The 12,375-nt window shown below is 53.5% G+C and overlaps 1 long non-coding RNA gene across 1 annotated transcript; it reads right to left on the bottom strand.

The window, feature by feature from the left end:
- Positions 1 to 2,846: 2,846 nt before the first annotated feature.
- LOC149127161 (uncharacterized) lies at positions 2,847 to 9,579 on the bottom strand. Its single transcript, XR_016232136.1, has 3 exons — positions 8,342 to 9,579; positions 6,311 to 6,388; positions 2,847 to 4,430 (listed from the first exon to the last, which is right to left on the bottom strand). It is a non-coding gene; the product is annotated as an uncharacterized LOC149127161 (long non-coding RNA).
- Between the last annotated feature and the right edge of the window lie 2,796 nt (positions 9,580 to 12,375).

Below are 12,375 nucleotides of genomic sequence, written 5' to 3'. Positions count from 1 at the left end.
TCTCCTTGAAGCACGCATTTTTCTCTATAATACAGTTCTTTGTCCCACTTTCCACTGGGATAATTACTATTTCTCCTTTACAGTTCGTCTCAGGCATAAACTGCTGAAATGTCCGCGGCATCGTGGAATAACAAAAACGAGCTGCTGGAAAGTAGTATGAAGGAAGCTGCCCGAGGTGCTCGCGGCTTCAACAGACACGGAGGTCGCTGTCAGGATGCCCTGGAGTTCGCCAAGCACTTCTCTTTTCTTCCGGTGCTCGTCTCCACCCAAGCGGGGGTGGGGCGGGGGAGGCTCTGCTGCCTGGCCCTGGGCCCTGGGCCCTGGGCCCCAGTTTGAGCTGTGTCACGGGACAGGGGGCATCCACACCCCTCGCTGCAGCGGCTCCTGGAGCTGCTCCCTTCTACCGCTGCTTTCCACCAGGCCCAGGCTCTCCTGTTCCCATCCTCTAGCTCCCCACCCCCAGGCCCGTATTAGTCTAGTCTAGGACAGTGGATTCCCCAGTCCTTTGGGCTTGGGACCCCTTGAAAGTCTCAACAGTTATTGAGGGAGCCAAAGAGCTTACTATGGTTATTATATTAGAAATGCAAATGAAGAAAATCCTAAAAAAACTTATTTAAAAATAACCGTCATAAATCATTGCATGTTCACCTCCTTGTAGTGAAAACAGCTCTATTTTCTAGAAAAAAAAAGAGTAAGAATAGAGGCATTGTGCTATGTTTAGCCAGGAACTCCTTGGTGCTTGGCGTCTGCTTCTTTCTGCTGACGAAGAGAAGACACCTGGTTTCTTTACCTGCCTTCGCACGAAGTCTGTTGCAACATCCCAAAGCAGAATGCGTGCAGCACCCCTTAAACACACAAGGCGGAAGATGGAGAACTAGGCAAATGACAGCTGATTGGAAAATTAATCTGGCCTCACAGACCCCCTGAAAGGGTCTTGAGGGCCTCAGGGGTCCTTGGACAACATCCTCAGGAATGCTGGGCTGCGACGTCTAATTTAGTAAGACCTCCTTCCCACACACAGGCAGAGGTCGCCTATCCCGGTTGCCTTTGAGTCCTGTTTTGATACTAAGACTCGTGCTCTAGGGGCTGGTGCTGTGGCACCGCCTCGGCTTTCAGCACTGGTTCGAGTCCTGGGTGCTCCACTTCCAATCCAACTCCCTGCTAATGCGTCAGGGAAAGCAGCCTAGTCTAGTCCTTGGGCACCTGCACCCACATGGGAGACCTGGAAGAAGCTCCTGGCTTTGGCCTGGCCCAGCCATGGTTGTTGTGGCCATTTGGGGAGTGAACCAACAGATGGAAGACCTCTATTTCTGTCTCTACCTCTGTCTATAACTCTACCTTTCAAATAAATAAATAAATAAATCTTTTTTTTTTTTTTTTTTTTTTGACAGGCAGAGGGGACAGTGAGAAAGAGACAGGGAGAAAGTTCTTCCTTTACCGTTGGTTCACCCTCCAATGGTCGCTGCGGCCGAAGCCAGGAGCCAGGTGCTTCTCCTGGTCTCCCATGCGGGTGCAGGGCCCAAGCACTTGGGCCATCCTCCACTGCACTCCCGGGCCACAGCAGAGAGCTGGACTGGAAGAGGAGCAACCAGGACAGAATCCGGCGCCCCGACCGGGACTAGAACCCGGTGTGCCGGTGCTGCAGGTGGAGGATTAGCCTAGTAAACCACGACGCTGGTGATAAATAAATCTTAAAAAAAATCCATGCTCTGGGCAACCTCTGAATGTTGGTCACTCAGACACTCACAGGCACACATGCATTCATTGAACCAGCCTTGGCATCTTGCTCCTGTCTGCCTTCTCTGCCTTGAAGAAGTTCCATTTCCTCTCTTCAATTCATTTCCTAGACCCTTCCACTAACTGGTTGAGGCCAGTGCTGTCTCACAGGAGCTTGATGGAAACTGTTGGTTGCCTGCCTTTATCCCTCACTCCCGTCTGTTTTATTAGCAGGAACCCCATGTTGCTGGGCCAGAAACACAGCCAGGAAGAGACGTGTTTCAGGCTTTCCTGGCTGCTGGGATGTTTGTGTGGCATCGTTCTGGACAAACAATGCTCAAGAAAATTGTCAGGTGGGGTTCCAGCAAGTTCATGTAGAGGAGTGTGGGCTCAGAGTACACCCACTTTGCCCCTTCCCATGTTCCTGTCTGGAGAACCCCGGGGGTGGAGTGGCGCTCCAGAGCCATCTTGCAGACCTGGGGCCCAGGGCCACACTTGGAGGGAGCTCGGCAAGACTGGGGGCCCGAAAGGAACTGGGCCCCTGAAGGCTTTGTGGGGCCCCCGGAAAGCCCTGGGCTACTTCTCCCAGACCCCTTCAGGGCATTCCACTGTGCTTCAGCCACTGCTTCTGCAGTTTCTTCTACCAAACACAGTTGTTTTCTTTAAAAACAAGACTCATTTATTTGAAATTCAGAGGGACACACACACACACAGACAGAGAGAGAGAGAGAGAGAGGGAGGGAGGGAGGGAGGGAGGAAGGGAGGGAGATCTTCTATCTGCTGTCTCATTCCCCAAATGGCTGAATGGTTGTTGTTATCACAAATACCTGGGCCCAGTGCTATGGCCTGTGGCACTGGCATCCCATATGGACACCAGTTCATATCCCATCTGCTCCTCTTCTGATCCAGCTCTCTGTTAATGGCCTAGAGAGGCAGTGGGGGATGGCCCAAGTGCTTGGGCTCCCGCACACATGTGGGAGACCTAGAAGAAGCTCCTGGATCCTGGCTTCGGATAGGCCCATCTCATGCCATTGTGGTCATTTGGGGAATGAACCAGCAGATGGAAGACCTCTCTGTCTCTCCCTCTCTCTGCCTGTAACTCTGCCTCTCAAATAAATAAATACATCTTAGAAAAACAAACAAACAAACAAAAACAAACAAAACATCCAAGATGCCTAAGGCTACTTTGTAAAGAAAAAGGATTTATTTGGGTCTACAACTCCTAGAGACTCACTGTCCAAGACGGGGCAGTCCCCCCTGGTCCAGCTCTGCGATGATGTTCTTGTTGGCACAGTCCCAAGTTGGCACAGAGCGTCACAGGGCAGGAGACAGGGAGCAGGCATCTGTGTAGCTCTCTCTGTCCGTGTGGTCTCCCCTGGTGTCTGGGATTCAGTCGTGGAACTCTAATGACCTAATCTAGTCTAGTCGCTTCCCAAAGGCCTCATCTCTTAGCACCAGTGCTGGGTCCAGTCCCACTCTCTTAGTATCATTAGCATTTGACGTAAGTCCTGCTGAAGCTCCAGGGACAAATCACATTCAGAGCATTAGGCGAGCAGCAGTCTTTGTCTTGTTCATCACATATAACACATTAGCTCTTCCCAAGGGGTCTTCTTTTGAAAGGTTTTAAAATGTATGTTTGAAAGGCAGAGAGAGAGAGAGAGAGAGCGAGAGAGAGCACTTGATTCACTCTACACATGGCTACAACAGCTAGGGCTGGGCCAGGCTGAAGCCAGGAAGCAGGAACTCCATCCGGGTCTCCCACATGGGTGGCAGGGGCCCAAGTACATGGACCATCATCTGCTGCCTTCCCAGGCACAATCGGAGGAAGCTGGAACAGAAGCAGTGGAGCTGCGACTGGAACCAGCAGTCTCCTATGGGTTGCTGGCACTGCAGGCAGCAGCTTAACCCAATGGCTCTCTCCAAGGTCTCTTTATTATAGACAGAGAACCAAGGGTCCCCTGTACATGTGTGTACACACACGTGTGTGTGTACTTGGTGTCAGTGATTCCATTATGTTGTGAAGTGGAAGAACCATGGACGAGAGAAGGGGCAATGTGGGACGATGACGGGAGAGGTTCTTGCAAAGCCGAGATAGCCACGCTACTGAGCAGGGAGCAAGGGCTAGGAAACACCAGGGAGTTCTGGGTCTGCAGTGGGTGACCTGCCTGAGCAGTAGAGAGTGGGGAGTGGGTGGAGCCCGGGGCTCTGCGCTCCAGGTGCCTCTTCGGAGTCAAAAGCCACTAATGGAAAGGAGCATTGGGCCTGATTTTTCATGGCCCGATTCCAATCACAGACCTGTCATCCTCGAGGGATATTGAAGGGGAAATCCCATTTCCTTTGAAAGCAAATGTTTCCCACCAAAGTCAAAGGTTTATAGACACAGCCCCGAGCCGGGAGCCCTGAGCACAACTCTCATCACTCACAGCAAGGGAGAGGGGCTGCCTGCACGCCGTGGTGACCTTTCCCGCTTCCAGGGACCCGACGGCAGCTCGCGGCACACGTGGCCCATCTGGTCTTTATGAGCAGATGATGGTGGATCCTGGCGGGTGCAGCCTGAGCCACACGCGCGGGCCATGGCGGTGAAGCCAGACAGAGGCGCTGCACCGTAGGGGCACGTGTAGGGTCCTCTGAGGCTCTGGACCACGCCCAGAGAGGTGAACATAAAGAATGAGCCACTTCTGCAGCTCGTCCGCACAGAGGGGATTTGCTGGAGGCTGGAGAGAGAGAAAGAACAGCAGAGCGCTAACGCAGGCACAGCCACCTGGTCTGCTGTGAGAAATCTGTATACACTGTCCTGAAGACCTACAGGTACTAACTCACTTGCAGTCAAGTTCTCAAATAAGCAGGAGCAGGGGCGTCTCCATCGCACACCCGTGGAAGCTGAGGCTCAGAGACCGTTGAGTAAGTTGCCAGGGTCACATGGCTAAGTGCTTGGAGCTTTTTACCACCTGCCTGTTTTTCTCCGCTGCCCTCTGGGTGTTGCCTCCCACCTTGCCAGTCTGGGTGGTGAGACCCCTCTCCCCACCACGGCCTCTTGCACACACACGCGGTGTGGGAGAGCCCATCACATAGGTGAAGTTTGTCCATGGGAGCATCCTGGCAAAATCTGGTTCCCAGAGGACCAGGCCAGCTGTGTGGACAGTAGCCTCTTCATTCCTAAACCTGACTTGTCCTCAAATCCCCACCTTCACCTTCTCTTGCTCTGCCTGGAACAAGCCTGCCCTGGAGTGGAAGTCATCGCGCATGCGGTGCCAACAGCAGGAGTGCAGGAGGTGTCGGGGCTGGTGGTGGACAGTGGGCACTTGTACTGCAGGAGTCAGCAGTCACCCTGTGCTGGGCAGACTGCATGCCTCAAAAAGATAGGGTTTGGGGGTGGGCTTTGGCCTGTTAAGCTGCTGGTTGAGATGCCCCCCTCCCAACTCCTGCTTTCTGCTCCAGGAAAGCATGGAGGGCTGTGTGACCTGGGGTGGGTGACTCGACTTCTCTGAACTGTGTCCCGTGGACCTGTTGTGGGGCTCAGAGATGAGGAGCTCCCCAGCATGGCCGGCACTTTCCCGCGTGAACCATCACTGCAGGGGCATGAGAGGAAGCGCCCCGCCCCCATTCTTCCACTCCCTGCGGGGCAGCAGGGATGGGTTCCTGTCACCTGTGTGGGAGAGCTGGATTGAGTTCCCAGCTCCAGCTTCAGCCTGGCTCAGCCCTGGCCAGTTGTAGGCCCCTGGGGAGTGAACCAGAGCATGCGGCCCAGGCTGTGTGAGGCTCTGTCGCTAGCCAGATGGGACGTGCTCTGTCAACTTGCTTTCCTGTTATTGCGTATTCTTTGATAACCAAGCCTAACACCTTGGGAAAGAACTACGAGAGAGAAACTTGGCTACGCAGGTGATCATTTCCTTGGGTTGGATTTCTAGGGGGTCAGATTATGGCAATAAAAACTAGGAATCTTGGTAGCTCCTTGATGTACATTGCTAACCCATCAGCTCATCTCCGGGGGCTATAACACAATAGGGGGGAGTGACCGGCCTGGCTGTTTTACAGCTCCCTTGAGGAGTTGCTGGGAGGTGTGAACTCTCTCCCACGGCAAAGAGGGGTGGGATGAAGGCCACAGCTGTCTTCAAGTGTGCAAAGGCCCTGCCTGTGAGAAAGGCAAGCAGGTTTCTCCTAGAAGCCTCCAGACGGCAAAACTGGCACCACGGAGCAAGCTTTGCGTTGGGAGGAGGCAGATGAGAAAACTTGCCAGGTGGATGTTCTCCACCGGGAGGCGAATGGACGCTGTACCCTGAAGCCTGTGTCTCTGGGTTCCTGTCTTTCCGAGGACAGGTGTGCGGGTGCGATGTGGACAGGCCCTGCAGCAGGATCCCGTGGAAGAAAAGGGGCTGGGGAGAGGGCAGGGTTCCGCAATCTGAACATGGTTGCTGGCAGGCCCAGTGTCTGACAAGTGCATTTTGCACATACACGCACATGCACATGCACACACGGCTGATGGGCCCAAGTCTAGTGAGCCCCAGCTCGAGCCTACAGCTTCGCTTCTTCCAGGAATGCCTATGGATATTCACGCTTGCGTCTGTGTGTCCAGCCTTTCAGACTTGGTCCTTACCCATATTGTCACTTCGATTGATCTTCTAATTTCCCAGGCATTTATATACAAGGTGAGGGACAGCCACTCTTCAGCTACCTGGGGGAAAAGAACAGGGAGGATGCTGGGAGGGCTGGGGGCAGAGCTGCAGTGGGCTGGCCGCCAGACAGGGTCCTGCACCAGAACATGGACTGATCTCAGCCCCACACGGGCCCCACAGCCACACCCATGGCGGTGCACACAGTGTGCAGGTGCAGGTTGCCCCAAGACACAGGAGGCTGCCTGCACGGCCTCACTGTGCTGCACTGGGTGCATGTGGGGACGGCGGAGACGTGCGCAGATGCCCCGCCAGCCCGACCCCCTGTGGCGTGACCTGGATTCCGCACTTCCCGACGGCCTCTTTGCCAGCAGCCCTCAACAGCATTTGTTCTGAAATCAGCAGGCAATCTGTGTGGCTGTGCCCAGACATCCCCAAAGCAGCTCCCAGCTGCAGTGGAGGCCAACTCTCGATGTCAGTGGGGTAGCCAAATATAGGTGCCTGGACAGCTGATTCTGGAAAGTTCTACAGGGCTGGCAGAGATAAGTGGTTGAGGCAGAGACCTGTGAATGGGTTCATGCCTCTGCTAGTTTTTCTTGGATTCCAAGTGAGGGGCCCTGGGCTGTGAGCCAAGGTGGGCTTGCCTGCAAATGCATGGCCTGGGGGCTGCCTCCCCAGCCTCTGCCTCCAGGGAAAATTTCCACAGAGATGAGATCAGGAGGCCAGGAATGGCCAAGAATGCGATCTCTTGCTGGGAGTTTGCAGCTGCCGCCTGTCAGGCCCAGCTTGTCACTGGGGGTGGCTCCAAGCTGCTGTTCAAGTCACATGCTTTGGAGAATGCGGTGGAGCCGAGTGGGCGCCAGGCTGCAGCTGGGGTGGGGTGGGGTGGGGGGGTGCAGCTGCATGGGTGGGGGCCCAGGCTGCACGGGGCCCAGTAGGGGGAGCAGATCTCTGGGCTGGCCCCGGGCACACCTGTCTCCAGGTGGACTCACTCTGCTCTTCCCTCCTGCAGGCAATCTCCATCAGTTTCTCCCAGGAAAAGGTTATTTTGGGTTTTGTTTTTGTTGTTGCCAAAGATGATGTGCTTAAGACAGAGTGAGCACTGCTCTAGCCCGTCTGTCATCCTGTGTACCACTGTGCGCTGGCACCAGGCTGGGTTCTGGGCTGAATGAACCCATCCCCTGCTAGCTTTTCTCTGGCTCTTCCTGGGCGATTCTATCCCAGCCCAATGAGGCTGCACTTAGTGGGCTCACCTGGGCACTCACCAGGAGCCTGGGGTGGAACTCAGACTTCGGGCAGGTGGGGAAAAGCAGGAAGGGTCTCAGAGGAGTGTGGATTCCCTCCATAACGACATCTGTCTTTGTCCCCTCTGGATCCACTGTACTGGGCACCCTTCCCGGCATATTAGGTGCTTCGTAAACTGTTGTTGAGTGAATGACCAAAGCCTAATCCTCAGAAACCATCAGCATCAAACCAGGAGTGCTGAGCTGGACTGTGAGGTCTTGGGGAAGGGCAGACCTGCGGGATAGGGCAGAGCCACCAGTGGCCCAGAGACTGGGGAGGGCAGGATTGGCAATGAGGCACTCCGGCAGGTGAAGAGGGTTATCCCGTTGCCAGGCGGACACACATGGGGCTAGCCTTGGGCAAGGCAGAAGCCCCAAGCATGTGGGCCCCCTTGCGGTGCAGAGCGGGGGGCGGGAGGAAGCACTCGGGACAGTCTCCTTCTTACCCTTGGCCTCTGAGAGTCCAGCTTCCCCCTGGCTTCTCCCTCAATGTCCTGGCTACTCTTCTCTGTCCACTTTGAAAGTTCCCCCAGTTTTAAGTGTCTGAGTGTCCCTGACCAGGAGCCCCTCCTGTCCTCTCTGACACTCGCTCTGGATTACCCAAGCTCCACCCAAGCCTTAAAGCATCCCTGCGTGAGATGCTGGAGTTTCTGCCTCCAGCCTCTGTTGCCCCTGACGCTTCGGCTCGACCACCCCATGTGGTCACTCATAGACGACCCCATTGTGACTCACCCGAGAGAAAACTCATTTCCCTCGCTGTCCTCCCTTGTGGCACCCATGCTTGCCCCATCAATTTTCCGCGTCTCTGTAAATAGCACTGTGGGGAGCAACTCGGACTAGACTAAGTTACTCGAATTAAGACTTATTCTATGCATCTGCTCTCCCACAATATGGCGCTGGGAGAGGAGTAAACAGCTTCTACGCAGCTGTCTCTCGCCAACTTGAGTGATGACCTGCAGGAGTTGATCCTGCTCCTGATTGGAGGAGAGCAGCGTACTCGGCGTGTGGGTAGCAGAGTTGAGATTGGTGGAAGAGGACTATAAAGGAGGAGAGAGACAACATGCACCAGGAACATCTAAGGGGAACACCTGAGGAACATCTGAGCAGCCCCCGAGAGAGCCGGCCGGCGGTGTGCTGCTCCCCTGCGGAAGTGGGGAAAGTGGCAGGGGGCACTGCCCTTCCACGGAGGTGGAAGGGTCGGTAGCCAACCCGGGAAGAACCAGCAGCAAACCCGGGGAGGGCCGAGCAGACAAAAGAACAGCGCAGGGTCCTGTGTCGTTCCTCCGCAAAGAGGGGGAGTGACATAGCACAAAATCTGGGCCAGCGTGAGGCCGTAGGATGCCACGGCACAGTATTTAAGGAGGAGCTCGCTTTCCGGTGCCTGCCCTGCACTCGCCTGATGTAAAAGCGAGGGGCTCCTTACATTTGTGCCCCTGGTAGCTGCCTGTGTCGCCCCTAGCCTCAGCCCTGCCTCAACCACGTTGTCCCAGCCCAGTGCCTGGAAGTCGCATTGGTCCTTGACCCGTTGCGCTCAGTCCTCCAGGAAGCCGCACCGACGCTGTCTCCAAAGCTGCGTTGCCATGTCCAGTCCTTTCCACTCCCATGCCTTCCTTGCTGGCCCTGACCCTCATCATCTCTCCCTCGGTCCATTGAATGGGTTTTCTCAGTGCCATTCTGGCCCTCCTCCAACCTTCTCTCCACACAGCAGCCAGAAATCCCAGCCTTAGTCTTGTAAAAGCGGTACAGGGACAGAGCTGAAAAAGACAGAGTTCTATGCAGCTTGAAAGGAGAAACAGCGGACTCCCGTCCCATCATCCAAGCACAGTTCACACTTCCCAGAGGTGCGCGTGTCCAGCGACCGTGGTGGTCTCCACCCTCCCTACGGTGCTAGCCTTTGAGTTTTAGGTTTCCAGTATGTTCTATGAAATTCCAACCATCAAATAAGATTCATCTGTCTCACCCCGTCATGCATGTCCTCCCCAACAACACCTTGCCAGCTGGCATCAAACCACCAGCTCACCTGTGTGGGATGGGGAGGGACATGGGAGTCTCGGCATCTCATACAGCTCGCGTTCCCAGCTTCCCTCCCTTCAGAGGCACATTCTTCTTTTAAAAAAAGATATATTCATTTATTTGAGAGGCAGAGTTACAGACAGACAGAGGGAGAAACAAAAAGAGAGAGGAGAGAGAAGCAGAGAGAGAGAGGTCTTCAATCTGCTGGGTCACTCCCCAAACGGCCTCAATGGCTGGAGCTGAGCCAATCTGAAGCCAGGGGCCAGGAGTCTCCTCCAGGTCTCCCACGTGGGTGCAGGGGCCCAAGCACTTGGGCCATCCTCCACTGCTTTCCCAGGCCATCAGCAGGGGGCTGGATCAGAAGTGGAGCAGCTGGGACTCAAAGTGGTGCCTTTATGGGATGCGAGTGCCACAGGTGGAGGCTCCACCTACTACACCACAGCTCTGGCCCCTACACACATTGCTCAACTGTGGCTGGTCCTCCAACAGGGCTGTCTCTGTGCCCCTGCTTCCCACAGTACCTTTTGCTGATAGTTTCATATGCATCATCTCCCTCTAGTCTGAGAGTTAATTCTGCTTTTATTTCCTTTTTGGTCATTTTGCTGGGGTTTGGAGAGGACATGTATATTTAGAATACTAAGTCAGGCTAGAAGCCAATGTAGTCCGTTTGTACTTGGCACACAGTGCTCAAAACTTTTATCTCAAGGAAATTTTAGACAATTGCTTCCTGCTTTCTTTATTGATTGGGCAAAACACTATATTATAAAGGGTATTCAAGATTGGTATGATCTAGGGGCCAGCACTGTGGTGCAGCAGGTTAAAACCCCAGCCTGCAGTGCTGGCATCCCATATGGGCGATGGTTCAAGTCCTGACTGCTCCACTTCCAATCCAGCTCTCTGTTAATGTGTCTGGGACAGCAGTGGCGAATGGCCCAAGTCCTTGGGCCCCTGCACCTGCGTGGGAGACCTGGAAGAAGCTCCTGGCTCCTGGCTTCAGATCAGCGCAGCTCCAGCCATTGTGGCCAATTGGGGAGTGAACCAGCAGATGGAAGACCTCTCTCTCTGCCTCTCCTCTCTCTGTGTGTAATTCTGACTTTCAAATAAATAAATAAATCTTTAGAAAATATTGATTGAGCATTGAGTATATGATAAACAATGGTTTAGAGGTTTGGCATAGAGACAGACGAGATGCCTAACTTCCTGGGAACCTGGCCTTGTTTTTGGGGGGAACCCAGGGGTAAACATCGCCACAGTAACTGGGCAAATTGTAGGTCATGTGAGAAGGTGATGGGATCTATAAAAGAAACCAACAGTAAAGCCGGGTAAGGAAAGTCCAGAGTTCTTGGGTGGGGGCATTCGGATTACTCAGCCTTCCATGAGACTTGACCTGTGGCAGGGCATGGAGTATCTTCTACTGCTTCCCCAGTACATAGTAGTGAGCTGCATCAGAAGTGGAGCAGCCAGGACTCGAACCAGCACCCATATGGGATGCTGGCACTGCAGGTGGTGGCTTTACCTGCTATGCCACAACGCGGCCCCTACTATGAGGTTTTAACATGAACTGATTTTCTGCCAAGACCTGGGGCTGCATTTCATAAGTCCTGGTCAGCTGGGAGGTTCTGGCTCCCCATGAGGGGTGTTGGTGGAGGAGCACCTCGTAATGTCCTCGGGATCCGTGCTAGGTGAGGCACTCATCAGGCTGGGGCTCTTCCTTCCTGTCCAAGGAAGAGCTGGTTTGGGAGCCCTTACAATTTCTTCCTCCGGGCCCAAGGCGAGCTAAAATGCACATTGAATAGAAATGAAGAGTCCTTAGGTACGGACGTTTCCCACAGAGACTTCTGCCTTTGCTTTCAGTTGATTAAGTCTAAGGAAGGGAAAGCATTCGAAGAATTTCCTTTTGTCTTCGGTGGGTGGAGCGTAGTGCTTTGGATATTGTTGGCACCTCAGCTGGTCGATTTCAGATGACTCGATAGAGCATCTATCTGTCGGTCCATCCCTGAAGGTGTTTTCATTCCTGCAATCCGTCCTGAATTCTATAGTCAGAATGATCTTTCAGATAAGTGTCTCTGTGCCTCACTTTGCACGTAAGCGTGACTTGTATTGGAGTTTACTGTCTGCCTTCATTGACATAATAATGATAGCTATTTTAACTTCTAACTGACGTCTAATTTCTTCCCTTTGATCAACGGCATCTCAGGCACTTTGCATATGCAGAAATTTTTCATTATATGTTGGTCATAGTGTGTAATAGCACTAAAGAAAGAGCCATCATCTACTGCTCTCCCAGGTGCGGCAGCAGGAAGCTGGATCGGAAGTGGAGCAGCCTGTTCTCAAATTGGCACTCCAAAACAGGGACGTTAGCGTCACAAGGGGCAGCTTAACCTGCGGAGCCACAGCGGAGGCCCCAGTTTGCCATCTCTTTGATGGCAGGGAATACTAACTTTGAATCCATATCAAGCATGGTGCCAGCCCTCCCAAAAGAATTCTGTTATTCTCATAAGTAGACCTGTATTGCAGAAAAGTTATTCAGTCACTACTGTATTTTCAATTTGGCCAAGAACTTTATGGACATTTGCTTTCTGGTTTGTTGGTCATAATACCCTCTATTGTCTCTTGGCCTCCAAGCCCTAAAATATTTACTATCTGATCCTTTATGTGCAAAGTTTGCCAACTTCTGGTGGACCAGCTAGTGTCAGATGAGAATAGCAGAACCACAGAATGATATGGGATAAGGGGTTCTTTGTAGAGAGTTG

Source organism: Oryctolagus cuniculus, chromosome 4, assembly GCF_051225735.1.
Source record: "Oryctolagus cuniculus isolate XC-2025 breed Fujian yellow rabbit chromosome 4, ASM5122573v1, whole genome shotgun sequence".
Lineage (NCBI taxonomy): Eukaryota > Metazoa > Chordata > Mammalia > Lagomorpha > Leporidae > Oryctolagus > Oryctolagus cuniculus.
Note: the sequence above shows the minus strand (reverse complement) of the source record. Positions and strands in the feature narration are given on the sequence as shown.